The sequence below is a fragment of the Tauraco erythrolophus genome, unplaced genomic scaffold (genome assembly GCF_009769465.1).
Source record: "Tauraco erythrolophus isolate bTauEry1 unplaced genomic scaffold, bTauEry1.pri scaffold_40_arrow_ctg1, whole genome shotgun sequence".
Classification (NCBI taxonomy): domain Eukaryota; kingdom Metazoa; phylum Chordata; class Aves; order Musophagiformes; family Musophagidae; genus Tauraco; species Tauraco erythrolophus.
The window spans coordinates 1177223-1189046 of NW_028238614.1; the positions used below are offsets into that span (position 1 = coordinate 1177223).

The 11824-nt window shown below is 51.0% G+C and overlaps 2 pseudogenes; one reads left to right on the forward strand and one right to left on the reverse strand.

Moving 5' to 3' along the window:
- Nucleotides 1-7893: 7893 nt before the first annotated feature.
- Nucleotides 7894-8628, forward strand: LOC147526042 (olfactory receptor 6E1-like; annotated as a pseudogene).
- A 674-nt stretch (nucleotides 8629-9302) lies between these two features.
- Nucleotides 9303-10373, reverse strand: LOC147526043 (olfactory receptor 14J1-like; annotated as a pseudogene).
- Between the last annotated feature and the right edge of the window lie 1451 nt (nucleotides 10374-11824).

The following is an 11824-nucleotide window of genomic DNA, read 5'->3' on the forward strand; positions in this document are numbered from 1 at the left end:
TCAACTTTCCTATTTCACCTTCCCTTATGTGCCAAAAACAGATGAAGAGAAAAGACAGAAAGCAGGGATGACACAGGGGCAGTATTTTCTGAGGTGTAATTTTTAAATGATAAAAAAGAGATAGCAGAGAGAGAAAAAGCATCATTGTAAAAACTTCATGCCAGTGGTTAACCCTTGCGGACCTACAGCTGTTTTGTCAGACAGAATGACTGTCAGGAAGGAAATGGAACAGCTTCAGTTTATCATCACCGAGCAAAAAGAAGGATTTCAGGCGTTCCCTTACAGCACCGCCCTGTGACTGTTATAAGGGACAGTACCACTAATTCCAAACCATTCTTGAAAGCTGCTTTGTTTTTTTCTCATGTCCAAAGCTCGGGCTGCTCAGGCCTTAAACAGACTCCCCCAAACCTCTGCAACCCAAAATTCTCCCTCTGTCTGTCATCCTTTTACCCAAGATATTTCTCTCGCCAGCTGCGGGAGGGAACATCAGCCTGCCGTCTCGCCACCGGTTGCAGGGGAAACTCAGCTCTGGCACCTCCTCCCACTCCATCTTCACTGACCTGGTGTCTGTGTGGCCGTTTCTCTCAGATCTCAGTCCTCTCTGGGTGAACTCTGCCCAGCAGGCAACCCGGGAGCAGGATGCTCCCCGAGTTCCCCAAACGGCTCCGTCACTGCCATCTTGAGCGCGTGGCACTGGCCTCGCGTGGGCAGCCGCCCAGCTGGGGGCCAGGGAACAAGGGCAGAGCCCTCCTCCCCTCTCCTTGCTCCTGGGCAAAGACACATCTTTCCAGTTCCTTTGTCCCAACTTAAATAGGACAATTCGCAGAGGTGCCGATTGGCTCAAACCCCGAGGGGAATGGGAGTCCGATCTGGTGGCCAGCTCCTGCCACCAGAACCTCCACCCCCCACATCAAATCATCACACTGAGGAAGCCAAATCGGAGAATCCCATAGTGGCAATTCTCAGCAGATTGCCTTTTTCTGAGGATCTGTACCACCTGCCCAGTACGCCACTCGTGTAGTTAAGGAACAATAATGATTTCCAGGTATAGGAATTAAAAACACACCAGGACCCCAAAAACCTCCTGCCTCGTCCTCACTTAGTAAAATCCGATCTCCCCCTGTGAGGGAGACTCGCCACACCTATGAAATGGAAAGATGACCGCATGCAAATAGTTCTAGTCAATGGCTCAGTGTCCAAGTGGAAACCAGTAACGAGGGAGGGCTGTCCCTCAGGGCTCCGTACTGGGACCAGTACTATTTAATTTCTTCAGCAGTGACATAGACAGTGGGACTGAGTGCACCCTCAGCAAGTTTCCAGCGGGCACCAGCTGTGGCGGGACAGTTATTCGCTTGAGGGGAGAGATGACATCTAGAGGGACCTGGACAGGCTTGAGTAGTAGGTCCATGTGAACCTCAAGAAGTTCACCAAGGCCAAGTGCAAGGTCCTGCACCTGAGTCGGGGAAATGCCCATTGTCAGTAAAGAGTGTGAGATGAATGTGGATTGAGAGCAGCCCTGCAGACAATAACTTAGAGAAATTGGTGGGTGAACAGATGGGCATGGGCTGGTAATGTGCTCTTGAAGCCCAGAAAGCCAAGTGTATCCTGGGCTGCACCAAAAGAAGCGTGGCCAGCAGGATGAGGGAGGTGTCTCTCGCCCTCTACTCCACTCTCGTGAGACCCCACCTGCAGTACTGTGTCCAGCTCTCCATTCCCTAGTACAAGATAGATGTAGACCTCTTGGAGCAGGTCCAGAGAAGAGCCACGAAAATGATCCAAGGGCTTGACCATCTCTCCTATGAAGAGAGGCTGAGAGAGTTGGGGTTGTTCAGCCCAGAGAAGGAAAAGGTCCAGGGAGACGTCCTTGCAGCCTTTCAAAACATAAAAGGGGCTTAGAGGAAAGATGGAGAGAGAGAATGACAAAGGCCTGTAGTGACAGGGCAAGGGGCGATGGCTTTAAACTGAAAGAGGTGAGGTTTGGATTGGACATATGGAAGAAATATTTTTCTGATGAGGGTGAAGACACACTAGAAGAGATTGCCCAGAGGAGCTGTGGATGCCCCATCCCCGCAAGTGTTCAAAGTCAGGTTGGATGAGGTTTTGAGCCATCTGATCTGGTAAAAGATGTCTCTGCCCACAAACGTGGGGTTGGACTAGATGATCTTTAAAGGTGCCTTCTAACCCAAACCCTTCTGTGATTGTATGAGGTGAGACTAAAGACATCGTGTGCCTGTAGTGAGGTGAACGCGACAGAGCACAAACGCCATCAGCTCTTCTTGGGTTGCCGTGAAGGCCTGTGGGAAAGACGGTGTCTTGAGGTCACTTCACCTTGAGAGTAACGTCCCCTGGGAAACCACCTGAAGGCAGCACTGGGATGTGCTTCCTTGACCCGAAGTTCCTGTGTCCATTCCTCACGCGCCGGGACATGTCCAATGAGTGCAAAGCAGGGTGCTACTCTGTAGGGCTTAGGTGCTTCCCAGCCCCTGGGAGTGGCAACAGCAGGCCAGGGAGACACTACAACTGCTGCAGTGCACTGCCTCTACGTCTGCAAAGGAAGGCCTCTGGTCTCTGAACACCCACGTCTGTATGATGAGTGTACGAGGCCAGCTCAGATGAGGACACCTGGAATTTCTGTGTGTTACTCCAGGAATGACCTCCACTGTCCCAGTGAGATTCATCCCATCTACCTCAGATACGATCATGGCAAATGATCCTGGTCTTCTAGTTACCTTGTGGGTGTCTGTCTCCCAAGTGAGAAGCAATAGGAGAGGAGGAAATGGCCTCAAATTGTGCCAGGGGAGGTTTAGGTTGGATATTAGGAAAAATTTCTTCACCAAAAGGGAACTAGGTGATCTTGAAGGTGCTTTCCAACCCAAACCATTCAATGGTTTGGGTTGGAAGTGACCTATCTAAAGCCTTCTTCCATCTCCTCCCCATGCCTGGATATGGGGATGACAGTTCTGTACTCAGTCGTGCCTCCAGCCATGAACCCCCTTATCTACAGCATCAGGAACGGGGAGCTTAAAGTCACACTGAAGAAGCCGATACAATCATTTTTCTGTCAACAGCAATAAGATGCTCATGTTAATTTAGAAGTGATTTAAAATTCATCTGGGAACTTCCTGCAGTTTGGGTACTTTTTCTGTGATAATCATGTTTCTCCATGTCTACTTGGACGACTCTAGTTCCCCAGAGGCATGAACCCAGCCTGTCTGACCCACAGGCCTGATCACGTCTGTCTGGCACAACGGTACAGCTGCCTCCCCTGTCGCATCTCTGTAATGAAAGGGGATTCCTTCAATGCCAGGTCTGGAGGTTGGGCTCTTCTTCCAAAACTGAGGTCAAGCTGAAGGAATTGCCCCCACCAGGCCGTGGTGCTGGGCTTTGGTTCTCTGTGGAATGAGGGGAGGAGGAAATGGGGTGATGTGTTAGGTAATGGGCCCGGGCTGAGCCTGCACCTGTGGGTGCCCAGTTCTCCTGGAGATGGTGAGTGATCGACCAGGGTGAGTGCCTAGGACTGTCCCCCCATGGCTTTCAGGCACCACAGCCCGCTTGCTCTGCAGAGCAGTGCCACCAGCTCAGGGCCATGTTAAGGCCATAGCGAGGAGGTAGGAGCGGTAAGTCAGGTCAGCATGGACACACTTCCATGGTGAAAGGCTCTCTGGGGGCAGGGACATCCCTGGAGAAGAGCAAAGGAGAGGTTCTATGCCTCCGGGGAGGAATAAGTGACCAAAGAGACACCTATTCCTGCAGGCACCAGCTCAGGGCAGGTTTCTGTATTGCTGGGGCAGCCAGAGGAGCCCCTGGGCCAGGAGACTTTTCCTAGGAGATGGGCTGGTATCGATGGGCTTGCTGGCAGTAGACAATGAGGATGTCTTGGAGACAGGAGCAGGGGACACAGGGAGACACTGGCCTCCATCTCCTCATGCCATGGCTGGCCCTCAGCCTTGGGGCTGATGGGGAGGCTGAGACACCGCTCTCTTCTTCTTTCCCTCCTCACACTTGGATGGACCTCAGGAAACATCCACGAGCCTGGAGGATGCACAAACCTCCTGGGCTGAGGTCCCATCACTGCAGGGGAAGAGGAAGGGTTTGTGAAAAAGTTGGGAGTGCAGAGAGAGGATGGGAGGGTGGTGTGCGTGGCAGCATGTGTGTAAAAAACAAGAAGAAATGTGAAGAAGTGGGGGGTAGGAGTGTGGCAAACTGTAGGGAAATAGGTTGAGTTTGGATTTTAAGGCAGCAGAGAAGGAGGATGTGCTGTTCAGTGCTGGATACGGAGCTAAATCGAGGATTCAAATGACTCTGGGGGCTGGGACATCTGGGGTGATTGGGAGCATTATCAGGGCTTGGGAAGAAGCTGCAAAAGGTTTGGGGGAACTCAAAGCCTTTAGCAAAAGCACAGCTTGGTGTTTAAAGAAAGAGTGAAGGCAGAGAGTTATCAGTAAAGCTTGGGACAGCATGGGGTCAGGGTGAGGTGGGGAAGCAGGGCTGGTGGTTAAACTCTGCAGAGAAAGAGGCACAGGCATAGGACAGTGCAGGACTGTCTGTGGTGGGGATGGTCCCTTTGTTGGGATGGGAATTCCCAAACAGAGCTGAGATCCTTGTCTCATTGTCCATGGCTGCTGTCTCTTCCCCTGAAGCCTCTGGGAGGACACCAGTTCCTTATAGCCCCAGCACTTTGTTGCCTCCTCCCCCACTCTCCAGAGAGCCTGGGAGGTGTCCTACCACTGTCCTGCACTCGGCACCTCAACCCCCCTCATCTCATCGCCCCCAGGAAGAGCCCTGAGCATCCCATGAGGGAAAGAATCCCCCTTCCCAGGGGATAAGGGTCAGGCTGGAACATCCTGCTTGATGGAACATGTCAAGTACTTTCACGGGCACCTCCACATTGGATTTTCAACCCGTAAGCACTGCCTCTGGCTTCTTGATCCAGGGACAGCCACCTTGACTGCTCATTCCCTCCATGGTCTCTTCAGTGATGGCCCTCAGTGGGGCCCGCTAACACCCTCAGGAACTTGGAGGTTTGCTGCTGACTTTTACTTCTCCAGAGGCCAGTTCAATTCGCTGTCAGGATCTGCAGTTCAGGAACTCGGCACCAGAGGGCTCATTGACATGCAAAATGCCCTGACAAGCCAAGTCTCTGGGTATAATTGCCGTAACTCCTCAATTCTTATGTGGTTAATTAGAGAGATTTCAGAAGTGAAAAGGTTTCAATAGTCAATAACAATAAGAAAGGATTTCTTTGTCTTCCACTTTCCTTCATTTATCTGCTTACACACCAAGTGACATCAGCAATCTCCAAAGGATATTGAAAATAATCATCTCCAAATGGAGTCTGAATACACAGGGAATTCAAGACCCTGTATGTCAGACACTCTATGGCAGTCTTGGTCCCTGCCTCCAACCCCACATTTCTCTCGTCAGCCACCTGGCACTTCCAGCACCTTTGTTCCAGTCCGGGCTTTCTCCACTGCAGTCTGTAGCTGCGTGTTTCAGCCCTTTGGCACCAATTTCCACCTGCTTCACTTGGAGAACAGGCTGCACCCAGCCACAGAAGGATGTTTCTTAATCGTTGAAAAAACCCAGCAAAAAACAACCAAAAAACCACAAAAGGAAGACATGGTCCAATAAAAAAGAGAATATGAATGCATGGTCTTCTGTTGCATATTAAGCCCACCTTCCCTCCTCTGAGGTCCACTTTCCACAGTGGGTGGCTTATAGACCAATAGAAAACATCTTTCTGTGTCAAGCACAGACCCCAAGAACCCCCCAGACACTCCTTTCCTTGGTCTGTTTGTCCATATTCAGTCTTTGCACACAGCAAGTCACATGCTGAAGTCCTGAGTTCCCTCAATTCACAGGGGGAAGCAAAGAGAGAAAGGGAACGAAACGCTCTCGTTAGAACAGCCAGATCTGCACTAACCCCAACATATCTGGGTTACAGCAGCATGTTCTGTGTAGACTCTGCAGCCCTTAGACCCTCTCATTTCTCATTCTCCTCCAACACTGGGCAGCTTGGCTGTAATGTTCCAGACATCCTTTTCTACTCCAGGGAGAGAAATGAGTTGTTTCAGCTAAGATGATTTGGCCCACCCTGCCTGTCCATGAGTTCCTGCTTCAGAAAGGCTCCCATCAGTTCTGGGTCACATTTCCCAGTCCCGTGTGGGGTTTTAGCACCCCTGGGAATCTTGAAGGCAGTGGCCACCTGTGTGTGGGCAACTCTATCAACCCCTGATTGAAGATGTTAGGCAGAAGTTGAATCATTTGTAAGAAATAACCCAGTGCCATAAATGTGTAAGAAGTCTTTGTTTTCAGAAATTTGTCCCTAGTCTGTAAATTTTCATGACTTTTTTCATAGGCCATGGGCATGGTCCAGCAAGCCAATGACATCATCTCTCCCACTGTGTAAACAGACATTTGTACATCTGGTCCCTTCTGACCAGTAATGTTTGAGTTGGTTCAAGTAGCCCCTCATTGGATTCCCACCGTTAGCTTTTTTCCTTCAGAGTCCTGCCTTGAGGAACAAACGCCTGGGAGACCTTTCTGATGATAACTAAGTCAAAGAGCACACAAAATATGTCACCTCATAGTGACCATGGAATAATGGAATTTTCAGTCACAGAAGCAGTAGGGAGAGGGGTCAGCAGAGCTGCTGCCTTGGACTTCCGGAGGGCAGACTTCAACCTTCTTAGGAGACTGGTTGGAAGGGTCCCTTGGGAGTTGGTCCTGAAAGGCAAAGGGGTCCAGGGAGCCTGGACAATCTCAAGCGGGAAATTTTCAGAGCCCAGGAGCAGGCTGTCCCAGTGAACCGCAAGACGAGCCGGAAGGGCAGAAGACCAGCCTGGCTGAACAGAGAGCTCTGGCCAGAGCTCAGGAAGAAAAAGAAAGACTATGACCTATGGAAGAAGGGGCTAGTCACTCACGAAAACGACAAGGATTCTGTGAGACGATGCAGGGAGAAGATTAGACAGGCAAAAGCCCGGCTGGAGCTTAATCTGGCAGCCAACATAAAAGACAATAAGAAAAGTTTCTACAAACACCTTAACAGTAAAAGGAGGGTTGGGGAGAATCTCCACCCCTTGCTAACTGCAACGGGAGAAACAGTGACTGGGGATGAAGAAAAGGCTGAGGCACTCAATGCCTTCTTTGCTTCAGTCTTTCGTGGTCAGACCAACTCACTGGGTGATGTGCCTCTAGAACCAAATGCTGGAGATGGAGAGCTTTGTCAAGGTTTCTTTCAAGAGCAAACGGTAAGCGAACTGCTGCACAGCTTAAATGTGCAGAAGTCCATGGGGCTGGATGAGATCCACCCAAGAGTTCTGAGGGAGCTGGCAGAAGTGCTCACCAAGCCACTTTCCATCATTCACCAACAATCCTGGCTAACGGGGGAGGTACCAGCTGACTGGAGGCTGGCGAACGTGGCGCCGATCTACAAGAAAGGTAAGAGGGAAGACCCAGGGAACTACAGGGCTGTCAGTCTGACCTCAGTGCCAGGGAAACTCATGGAGCAGATCATCCTTAGTGTTATCATGCGTCACGTACAGGACAGTCAGATGATGAGGCCCAGTCAACATGGATTTATGAAGGGCAGGTCTTGTTTGACCCACCTGATCTCCTTCTACGATAAAATGACCCGTTTGGTGGACGAGGGAAGAACTGTGGATGTTGTTTACCTCGATTTTAGCAAAGCCTGTTTCCCATAACATTCTTCTGCAGAAGCTGGCTGTGGCTTGGACGGGTGTGTGCTTCGCTGGATCCAAAACTGGCTGGCAGGCCGGGCCCAGAGAGTGGTGGTGAATGGAGTTAAATCCAGCTGGTGGCCGGTCACCAGTGGTGTTCCACAGGGCTCAGTGTTGGGGCCTGTTCTCTTTAACATCTTTATCAATGATCTGGATGAGGAGATCGAGTGCACCCTCAGCAAGTTTGCAGATGACACTGGAGTCGAGTTCTGGAAGGAGAACAATCTCACGAAGAAACTGCTTTGCCCAATCCTATTTCTATTTTGGCCTGGGCTGTACAGAGCTTGTTCTCCTTGTCGTTATGTCCTTTGACCGCTATGTTGCCATCTGCCAGCCTTTGCGTTACGCTGCCGTCATGAAGCCTCAGCTCTGCATCCACCTGGCTGTTGCTGTTTGGGTCACAGGCATCACACTCTCGAGTTTCCGTCCGGTCCTCCTCTACAAGCTGACTTTCTGTGGCTCGAAGATCCCCATTTTTTTTGTGACAACTCGCCCTTATTCAAATTGTCCTGTTCTGACACCAGCCTGCTTTGGAAAGCAGACTCTGTTTTCTCATCCTGTGTCATACTGGGTTCCTTCTGTTTAACTCTGGCATCTTACTTGGGCATCCTTTTCTCTATTCTACACCTGCCAGTCATCTTTGAGAAGAAAAAACTTTTACTGCATGTTCTTCCCATCTCACCACCTTGGCCATTGGGTATGGGAGCTGCATCGCTCTCTACGTGCGTCCTTCTGAAGCTGTTTCCGTGGAGACAAACACAATTGTGGCTTTGCTGAACACTGTCCTGTACCCATTCTTAATTCCGTCATCTACAGTCTCAGAAACAGGACTGTGCTACAGGCCCTGAAGGAAGCCATTGCCCGTGCCACAGCACAACTTCTCCCCTAACCAGGATGACTTTCTAGACAGCAATTCCAATGAGCTGGTGTCGTATGTTAAATAATGCCCATGCATATGGACGGCACCTCCAAACACAGACACCTCAGGAGATCGCTGTTCCTTTTAGCTTGTGTTAGGTTCAGTGATGAGAAGCTCATCCGCACACACAAAGAAGGCACAAACAATGACAGGAGGAGTAACTCAGTTAATATCCTGCCCAGGTTGCTGCCAGGCCCATGTGAGGAGAGCCATCAGCTCCTCAAGAGCCCGTCTCCACAAACCAGGAAGAGCACAGTGGCACATTGACATATGGGAACCTAAATGACAGGCTCCTGAGGAATGAGCATCTTGTCCCAGCTCCTTCCAGGGCTGCCCTGGGAGAGCCATCAGCCTTTTTGTCCAGGTCACATCAAGACGAGTCACTGAAAGCAGCACTCTGGATCACCCTTTGAACTAAGAGGTGTGTTGCCGAGGGATGTAGGACACTTTCTGGGACGCAGTGAAAGAGCATTTTGGATTGCACAGGACTTCTTATGGGATGTTTAGAGGAGGAACCTGACCAGTGCACTCTGTTCTGTCTTCTCATTAAACTGAATTCCTAACTCCTAATTCCTACGGTTGGCTTTCTGGGGTGCCAGCAAACATTGCACTCCTAAGAAAAGTTAGAAACCGAGCAAACAAAATCAACTACCAAAGACAAGTTGGTCCTGGAGTGAGTTACATTGTGAGTTATATGCAGAAGAAGATGGGCAGTTTATTGCTGCTTAAAAACAACCAGTCAACAGTTTCCTCAGGGCATCCTTGAGCTCCTGGTTCCTCATGCTGTAGATGAGGGGGTTCACTGCTGAAGGCACCACCGAGTACAGAACTGACACCACCAGATCCAGGGATGCGGAAGAGATGGAGGGAGGCTTCAGATTGGCAAAGATGGCAGTGCTGAGAAACAGGGAGACCACGGCCAGGTGAGGGAGGCACGTGGAAAAGGCTTTGTGCCGTCCCTGCTCAGAGGGAATCCTCAGCACAGCCCTGAAGATCTGCAACATAGGACACCACAATGAACACCAACACCCAAATGCTAAACAGGCACAAACCACAAGAAGCCCAACTTCCCTGAGGTAGGAGTGTGAGCAGGAGAGCTTGAAGATCTGGGGGATTTCACAGAAAAACTGGTCCAGGGCATTGCCGTGGCAGAGGGGCAGTGAAAATGTATTGGCCGTGTGCAGCACAGCATGGAGAAACCCAGTGGCCCAGGCAGCTGCTGCCATGTGGACAGAAGCTCTGCTGCTCAGGAGGGTCCCGTAGTGCAGGGGTTTGCAGATGGCAACGTTGCGGTCATAGGCCATGACGGTGAGCAGAAAATACTCTGCTGCTATCAAGAAGAGAAAGAAAAACATCTGTGCAGCACAATCTGAGTAGGAGATGTCCCTGGTGTCCCACAGGGAATTGGCCATGGCTTTGGGGACAGTGGTGGAGATGGAGCCCAAGTCAAGGAAGGAGAGGTTGAGAAGGAAGAAGTACATGGGGGTGTGGAGGTGGTGGTCACAGGCTATGGTGGTGATGATGAGGCCGTTTCCCAGGAGGGCAGCCAGGTAGATGCCCAGGAAGAGCCAGAAGGTCAAGAGCTGCAGCTCCCGTGTGTCTGCGAATGCCAGGAGGAAGAACTCACTGATGGAGCTGCCATTGGACATTTTCTTTCTCTGAGCATGGGGACCTGTTCAAGGAAGAAAAGAGAGTGACAAGTTTTGGGAGACTTCTCTAAGCGAAATCAGAGGTATTTCTCATACACACTACTCTTGCTCCACACACCTACTTTTCCTTTTCCAGGAGATGTTCCTTCAGCCTAGCAAATGGACTGCTCATTGATGTTGACCAACTGTGCCACAGGGAGAAGGGCCTCTGCTTTCTATTGGCTGAGGAGTCAGCCCTGCTCTGCAGCAGTGGGTTCATGGGAACGGGGAGAGCAGAGGACAGTCCTGGTGTTTGACTTTGTCAGATGAAACCTCTCTTAATGCAGAAGTGCCTGCCAGCATCTGCATGCCCAGTGCTGAGGAACCAGGATGGCAGAAGGTGGTTTGAGAGGTTTGGGGTTTTTGACAGCTCCCCCCATCTGCCCTGGGGAGTGTTCTTGGATGTCAGAAACCCTCAGCATTGCTGCTGCTCTCAGTAGAAGAGAGCGAGTCCTGCAAGGCAAGAGGCTTGACTGTGGCTCAGTACAGAGGGAGGGGAGCTGGTCTGTCCCTCTGTCTTGTTCCCAGCTGCCCTGGGCTTGCACCTTTCTTAGGTGGAGAGTGATCACACTCCCATGTGACCCTGAAATCAACCAGGCACTGCTGAGAACAAAGGGATCCAGTGCAAACCACTAAATGTCTCACCTCTTCTCAAGGTCTCAGCACCCAATATCCAGCCAAAGAAACTCATGGCTCATTTCACACACCCAAGAACTTTTCCTCAGTTGTAGAGTCTTTGCCTTCTCTATGGGACTTTCAGATAAAACAGAGGTGCTGTGGGAAAAGTTTACACCCTTGAGAGCCACTCAAAGCTTGGAAGAACACCTCAAATAGAGAGCCAAGTGCCTTAAAGATGGCATCTCTGTAAGTAAGAGTCAAGTCATACTGTGCCTGGACAGACTGCATTGACCAGATTTGCACAGGTGAGAAGAAAGCTGGGACTCTCATTCCCATGGACACACCTGCATGAAAGGACCCACAAGATCAGAGTGTGACTCTGCAGATGAAACTCCACCTCCCCAGAGAGCCTGAGAGCAAGAACGAAATAACAATGACATGAACACAGACAAGTGGAGAAACAAGGAAAACAGCAGTGAGGGGGTGGCTGAGAGAGGCCAGGGCAGAGGCAGCCGGGCACTGGGCACAGCGTTACCCTGACCCAGCTGGTCACGCCACCTCCCAGACACCACCATGGCCGGGCAGCTGCTCTCAGCCCCTGTGCTCTGCAGAGGGACCTGGGCACGTGGCTGGAGAGCTGCAGCACGGCTCTGCTGGAGCTCTGGCTGCTGGGGAGGTGCTTCAAGCCTTGGACCCCACTGCCCTGAGGGCAGAGGCTTTGCTGGGTGGGAGAGGAGGCGAGGGGGCTTGCTCAGAGGGAGGGGTCTGCATTGGAGGGGATCCTGCAGAGTTTTCTGAATTCTCCCTCCCAAAACATTTCTGGGTTTAATTTCTTCTCATTCCCTGGTCATGCCTCTGAT